This window comes from Bubalus bubalis, chromosome 9 (assembly GCF_019923935.1).
Source record: "Bubalus bubalis isolate 160015118507 breed Murrah chromosome 9, NDDB_SH_1, whole genome shotgun sequence".
Classification (NCBI taxonomy): Eukaryota; Metazoa; Chordata; class Mammalia; order Artiodactyla; family Bovidae; genus Bubalus; species Bubalus bubalis.
The window spans coordinates 34,270,001-34,278,026 of NC_059165.1; positions in this window are offsets into that span (position 1 = coordinate 34,270,001).

Sequence of the window (8,026 nt, forward strand, 5' to 3'; positions counted from 1 at the left end):
GCAGTCCATGGGGTCACAAAGAGTCGGACACAACTGAGCGACTTCCCTTTCACTTTTCACTTTCATGCATTGGAGAAGGAAATGGCAACCCACTCCAGTATTCTTGCCTGGAGAATCCCAGGGACAGGGAAGCCTGGTGGGCTGCCATCTATGGGGTCGCACAGAGTCGGACACGACTGAAGCAACTTAGCAGCAGCAGCAGCAGATACAGATAGAGAAAATCATAAAGTATTTCTATGCCCTGGTAGCCCAATTTGTGAAGAATTTGCCTGCAATGTTGCAGAGACTGGTTTGATTCCTGGGTCAGGAAGAACCCCTGGAGAAGGAATAGGCTACCCACTCCAGTTTTCTAACCTGGAGAATCCCCATTGATAGAGGAGCCTGGTGGGCTACAGTCCATGGGGTCACAAAGAGTAGGACACAACTGAGTGACTAAGCACAGCACAGCAATGTCAAATATTTAATTTAAAAAAAAAACAAACATGTAATTATTTTGAATTTTGTTAATAAAATTTTTTTTTTAAAAAAGGTGTACTTCTCATTCTACTAAAACTCTGTGTGTGTGTGTCTGTGAGCATGCGCATGCATGCACAAGTGTATGTGTGTATGTATACAGTTCTAAATGAAAGGGATATCAAAACAAATAAGGATAAGAGAGTTTAATGACTCACTGGAGGTCACTTTAACTCTGGTGCATATTTAGAATTTGCCATGGCAATCCACTCCAGCACTCTTGCCTGGAAAATCCCATGGACGGAGGAGCCTGGTAGGCTGCAGTCCATGGGGTAGCTAAGAGTCGGACACGACTGAGCAACTTCACTTTCACTTTTCACCTTCATGCATTGGAGAAGGAAATGGCATCCCACTCTAGTGTTCTTGCCTGGAGAATCCCAGGGACGGGGAGGCCTGGTGGGCTGCTGTCTCAGGGGTCGCACAGAGTCAGACACGGCTGAAGTGACTTAGCAGCAGCGGCAGCAGCATCATATCAGATCAGTCGCTCAGTCGTGTCTGACTCTTTGCGACCCCATGAATCACAGCACGCCAGGCCTCCCTGTCCATCACCAACTCCTGGAGTTCACTCAGACTCACATCCATTGAGTCAGTGATGCCATCCAGCCATCTCATTCTCTGTCGTCTCCTTCTCCTCCTGCCCCCAATCCCTCCCAGCATCAGAGTCTTTTCCAATGAGTCAACTCTTCGCATGAGGTGGCCAAAGTACTGGAGTTTCAGCTTTAGCATCATTCCTTCCAAAGAAATCCCAGGGCTGATCTCCTTCACAATGGACTGGTTGGATCTCCTTGCAGTCCAAGGGACTCTCAAGAGTCTTCTCCAACACCACAGTTCAAAAGCATCAATTCTTCGGTGCTCAGCTTTCTTCACAGTCCAACTCTCACATCCATACATGACCACAGGAAAAACCATAGCCTTGACTAGACGAACCTTTGTTGGCAAAGTAATGTCTCTGCTTTTGAATATGCTATCTAGGTTGGTCATAACTTTCCTTCCAAGGAGTAAGCGTCTTTTAATTTCATGGCTGCAGTCACCCTCTGTAGTGATTTTGGAGCCCAGAAAAATAAAGTCTGACACTGTTTCCACTGTTTCCCCATCTATTTCCCCTGAAGTGGTGGGACCGGATGCCATGATCTTAGTTTTCTGAATGTTGAGCTGGGTCACTAACCCTTAAAAATACTGATGATATTATAATAACACAAAGAACCTCTAATTTTAGAACTTGCATTGAGTCTGATATTGATGCCTTCCAACATTTCTTTGAGTCTTGCTACAAAGAAGTCTAATAATCAGAATTATCAGGAAAAGTGTCATGATTCATTTGTTGCTGTTATTAATTTATATAAGAATGAAAGTATATGCTATCTACTTTACATGGAGTAAGTTGAGTCAATGCATTTAGAACAGTGATTAGAAAGTTGGCACTTTAAAGGTCCATATATTTTTAAAAGTATTTATATTTTAAGGAAAACTGTTCCTTTCTTAACTTTTTAAATGAACATTTTCTGTCACATTAAATGTAGTATGCCAAATATAATTGATCATTTATAATAGTCTTATATTTTATTAGGATTATTTTCTTTATATTTAATGAAGACTATAAAGAAATTTAAAAATGAATGACATAGGTGACTGGACACATAGTCAGTACAAGAACCAGTTGAAACTGTTGACTTCTTATCTCGCCAGTCATATTTTTTACATTATAAGAAGCTCTTAGATCTAGCATCCATATTTCCCCTTCTTCCGCCACACAAAAAAGAAAAATATAATACAATGATTTAGCCTCATTTTAAATTCAGGAGGCCACCTGGCAGGTGTGATACAGATGTCACAGCAGCATGATGCTCAGTAAATTCCCACTGACTTAAGAGGATGGAACGGGAAACTATTTTTAACTTAAACCTACTGGTAATGGCTGAATTTATTCTATGCTATTTATCTGATGATTTGCTGCCTCCATGAGTGAAAAATTCTGAGTGCTGAATATGTGCTGTCTACTTACTCTCCAGAAGTCAACATTTTTATATCTGATTTTTAAATAGCCAGTAGAGTATAAGGTATTGTTGGATATTCTTAGATCTTAATCATTCTAGTATTTTTTTTTTCTTTTGGCAAATGTCTTCACTAAAAGTTTTTTTTTTTTATTTTACTATTTTTGTTTATTTTTTATTTAAATTTTAATAGCTATCTATTTACCTTTTGTAGCAGCAATGAGGTAAAATATTTAACATGAATGTCAGGTAAAATATGATAAAATAAAGACATGCTTCACAAAGTTGAAATTAACCTTATTGCTAAAGAGATGAATTATATGCAAGAAGCAATCTATTTCCACCAATTGTTTCTCATCCTCCCTCACAAGGCATGACATAGTGTTTCACATGTTAAAAAATTAAACATTTAATTTCTGTCTTATAACATCAAATATTAGTTATCATTGAAGAGTTCCTATCAGAATTTTTTATAAAATACATTATTTCCTTCAGTTAAAAAGATTAGGGAAGACACAAGGAACATTTTTTCCCAGTGAAACTAAGACAAATTATTTATTTAAAATAAGATAAGAATAGTTTTAACTCCAAAAAGAAAAATTACATTTTAAATTGGTTACAGTAGCTAAAACTTAATGGGTAAAGGAAGTTTGTTATAGTAGTACATCAGTTTCATACTAAATGAAATTCTATATTTCTATTCAAACAATATTGCCATCATCATAAAAATTCCTATAGAATAGTTGTATAATTATTTAATTTCAGAAAACCTGAATGTCATTCTCTCCTTTATTTAAACCATTTTAAAATACACACAGGCAGAGTCATAATGTTTTTCAATTGCTTGGGTTATTCTTGGAAATGTTGAAAATTTCCCTGTACCTGAAAATACTTGGTTCCAAAAGAAAAGTGAGGAAACATATAATATAGACAATTTAAAGGATTATTATGATACGTAATTTGACTGACTAATTATCTAGAGATTTTTTGTATCTCATAATTTACTTTTTACATCATTTGGTTTACCTTTTCCTCTCTCTCAGTTTTTGATCTTGTTTCTTGGATTTCCTTAAATCCAATGTATACACTAGATCTTTGGAGAATATGTGAGCTGGGTTAACACTAAAGTTTTAATGAAATAAAGCCATTTCCTGAAAATAAATCTTTTCCCTGTTTTCCCATTGTATCTGTGTATATTTCTTTTTCAATAAGGACCAGAGTTCTGCAAACAGATGTATATCCTGGCATACCACTTATTTGACTTGTGACAAACACTTAACTTTTTTCTTTTTTTCTCAATTCCCTCCTCTGAATTCAGGAAACAAAATCAATGTTGAGCCTCCCTCACTTGAATATTGGAGGCTTCCCTGATGGCTTAGAGGTTAAAGCATTTGCTCGCAATATGGGAGACCCAGGTTCGATCCCTGAATCGGGAAGATCCCCTGTGGCAACCCACTCCAGTATTCTTGCCTGGAGAATCCCATGGACGGAGAAGCCTGGTGGGCTACAGTCCACAGGGTTGCAAAGAGTCGGACACAACTGAGCTACTTCACTTTCACTTTTCACTTTCACTTGAATATTATGAGGATTAGGTTATACAGTCTCATTCTACTTTATGGCGGAGGTTTTCCCAGTAAAAGAAAATTTATCTAGTATTTATATAACATTATTTATTGTGTGTTTGTGTTAGGCACTTGGTCCTGTCTGACTCTTTGTGATCCCACAGATCCCTCTGTTTATAGACAAGAATACTGGAGTGGGTTGCCATTTCCTTCTCCAGAGAATCTTCCCAACCCAGGGATCAAACCTGGGTCTCCTGCATTGCTGGTGGGTTGTTTACCGTCTGAGCCACCAGGGAAGCCATATACCATTATTTATTATATCGGTTAATTAAGATCATATTCAGAGTGAAGTTAAAGTATATATATATATAGGACCCTTGTGCACTTACACAGCAAAAATATTTACAATGTAAATACAAACAAAACAACAATACCAATAGTATTCAAATCAACAATGCTAATTTCCTATTACAGATGCTATTGCTTTTCTGAAATTAAATTGCCACTGAGATGACCCAATAAATGATTGTCAAATCAAAATTTAAGTTCAATTCACTGATCCCCCTGGATACACCATGTAGAGTGGTTTCTCCTCTGGTTTTCTATATACTATCTACACACACACACACACACATATATATATATATATATATGTATATATGACTTTCCATGAGTAATATTGTGTTAGTATGTTTTAAGTCTAATTCTGTTTTTATCAATATGCTGACATAAATAGAATACTGTGCTCCATGATTATAAACAAAAGCAACCACAGATGATAAAACAATGAGTAGAAGAATTGTTGAGAAGACAGTAAAATAACATTATGATGCAATCTTTGACTCAATCACATAACAATTATATATAAAATAAAGAAAACACTATTAAGATAAAGCAGGTCTTACAAACTGAACAGAGATTACCATGGGCCATAAATACAAGGTGATGGGTAGAACAACATCCTTTGCCCCTCTAGGATTAAAGTCCAAAATCAGGTAGGAGAAGAGGTCACTTTTTCTGAGGCCACAGGGATTAAAATTGCTCCCATAAAATGGATTTATAGAGCCAGACTCAGTGTTTAAAGCAAGGATTGTGTGCCAAGGCTCCTCCTGCTTATTAGAGAAGACTAAAAACAGTTGTTCCCTAAGGCTACCACATATATGGAGTTGTGAAATATGGAAGTATAAGGTCACATATTCATAACTGAGAAACGAATCAAGTTCCCCACTTGCTTGATGGTCATGTATGTTATTCGCCTATGAGTCAGAGCATGATATTGTTACTATGAGTCCTAGGACCTAAAAAATCACTTAAAGACAAGTAGAGGCAACCACAAAACTGATTCACACAAAAGGAAACACATACCTATAGGGGGGAGAAAAAGGAGAGAAAAAAAATAAGAACCTCCCACTCAAAACAAGCCTGGTAACCAAAAAATGAAGAAGAAAAATAATTCCCCAAATAATCCAATAATCAATCAGAAATTGAATTTACCCAAGATGAAATGTTTATATGGATAAGACTGTAAAACACTTTAGTAATAGCTGGCAATCCTCCAAGGGATAAATGTCAAGTTTTTTAAATGAACTAAGCAAAGATAAAAGAAAGACTGGTGGAAGGGATCTTTAAGGAATCTTAATAAAGAAATATGTACCTGAAAACAAACAAATAAACAAAAACCCACCACCAATTCAGTAAACAGACCAGCCTTTAGAAATAGTTCACATAGTTTTATAGAGATCTGCTGAATTTGAAACGGTACTAAGGAATTTACTTAGAGCACAGCCCCAAAACACAAGTATATAAATACTACTTAAAAAATTAAAGAAATACAGAGAATACTATGGATTCTCCCGCTTATAGCTAAGTGTCTTAGAAGAATAAAATAGAGTAAATGAACTGAAAGTCATATTTGAAAAAAGGAAATGGTGATAATTTTCACAATCAAATAATGACATGGCACAGAAGGCACTCCAAGTGCCTAAATAAACAGCCTGAATAAATAAAAATGCACACTTAAACATGATAGAGAAACTGAGTATGTCAATGATAAATTGTAAAACCTTAAAAGCCAGAAACAAATCGCATTAACTGGGAAAAAAAAAAAAATTAAACCAAAGGAAAACGTTGTTGTCAATAGAAACAGATGGAAAACGCATTCGTAGTCTGGAAAAATGTGTCAACCTAAAATATTATTCCTGGCTAAACCAGTCATACAAAGATTAAAATTTCATCACATAAATTCTCAGCAGAAGGATTATTAAAGCAAGAATATTAATTACAAGAAAAGTATGACTGAGGAAGAGCGTTGGTTAAAAAGATAAAGGTGAACATATAAATTTTCATAATATGTGGACACATTCAACACCTAATAACTTTCATATATAACTTGTGTGTATGTGTGTGTGTGGTGCTTAACTTCAGGAGACAGTGAGGGACAGGGAGGCCTGGCATACTGCAGCCCATGGAGTCAGAAAGCAGACTCAGCTTAGCGACTGAACAACAACAACAAAGCTTGATAGATCAAAATATATTACTGATCAAATATATTATGGATCAAAATATATATTAAAATTTTAATATATTAAAATTTTAAAATTGACATTGAAATATATAATCTATATTTTCGAAACCTGCAGAGAGAAGAGAATAATTTGTTTATGGAAGAACATAGAAAGCTTTATTCAACAAAAGGCAGAAAAGGAAGACAAAAAAGGGCAAGAAAATGAGTATAAATAGAAAATACCAATAAAATGAGGAAATACATTCAAAATTCCTATTAATAAATGTAAACAGATTAAACTCGCCAATTAAGAGATAATCAGATTGGGTAAGTTTATAAAAAAGGAACGATATGTTTAAAAAAAAAATACCCCTGAAATAGCACAAAAAGTTCAAAAATAAAGATTTTTAAATTACTTCTATCAGGAAGTTCATACAAGAGAATAGTGTGCAGCAGTTAAAATAAGATACCTGTAGCCATTTGGGCAGGAGTACTCCTTCAGTTCTGATTTCAACAACATAGAGAACCTGAGTTGAAGCTATGGCTGTCAGTAACTCCCTGTGTGACCTTGGGGGAACTATTGACCTCTTATGTAGACGCTATTAAACTTCTATTTTTCTTTTGTTAATGTCTTTTATTATGGGGGTGGAGGGTGGGGTCATTGTAGGGGTGGTTCTCAGACAAGAACTTAGATGAGTAGAGGGAAAAAGATTTCTCCTCCACTATAAAATCATGTGGTATTACTTCCTTTCTAATTCATGAACTTGTAAACTGCTTTTCTTCTATATGCAAAAGTGATCATTCCAATGACAAAGAACTTGTGCCAGAAGATCCCACTCCATTTTGTGACAGGGTTAATCATCAGATAATGTTTCCTTATGGTGAAGTGTAATTCATCCCTGTTACTTCTATCTCTTAAGATTAGTTATGTCTTCTGGTGCTGCATGCAACATATATAATTTTCCTTCTCTGGTACATTCATTAAAAAAATACATAGTGTCTTTCTCAGTGCTTCCCTCATTGAGGATATTTATTCTGCCATTATATATAACATTTTTCCTCTCTCTATTGGTAGGTCATCTGGGCACATTTTTTAGCCAGGTACTTGATGGTACATGAAACATTCCAGAATAGAGCACTTTCTTTCCCAGTCGTATGCATGCACACAGTGGATAGAGCTATGTCTTTTCTTATTTGAATAATCTGACTCAATGACTGGGGGCTTCTTAGGTGGCACAGTGGTAAAGAATCCACCTGCCAATACAGGAGACACAAGAGATGCAGATTCGATTCCTGGGTCAAGGAGATCTCCTGGAGTAGATCTGGTATTCTTGCCTGGAAAATTCCATGGACAGAGGAGCCTGGCAAGATACAGTTCATGGGGTTCCAAAGAGTTGGACATGACTGAGTGAGTGACAGAACACACACACACAGTAAATAGATGTTTATGTTCTAGA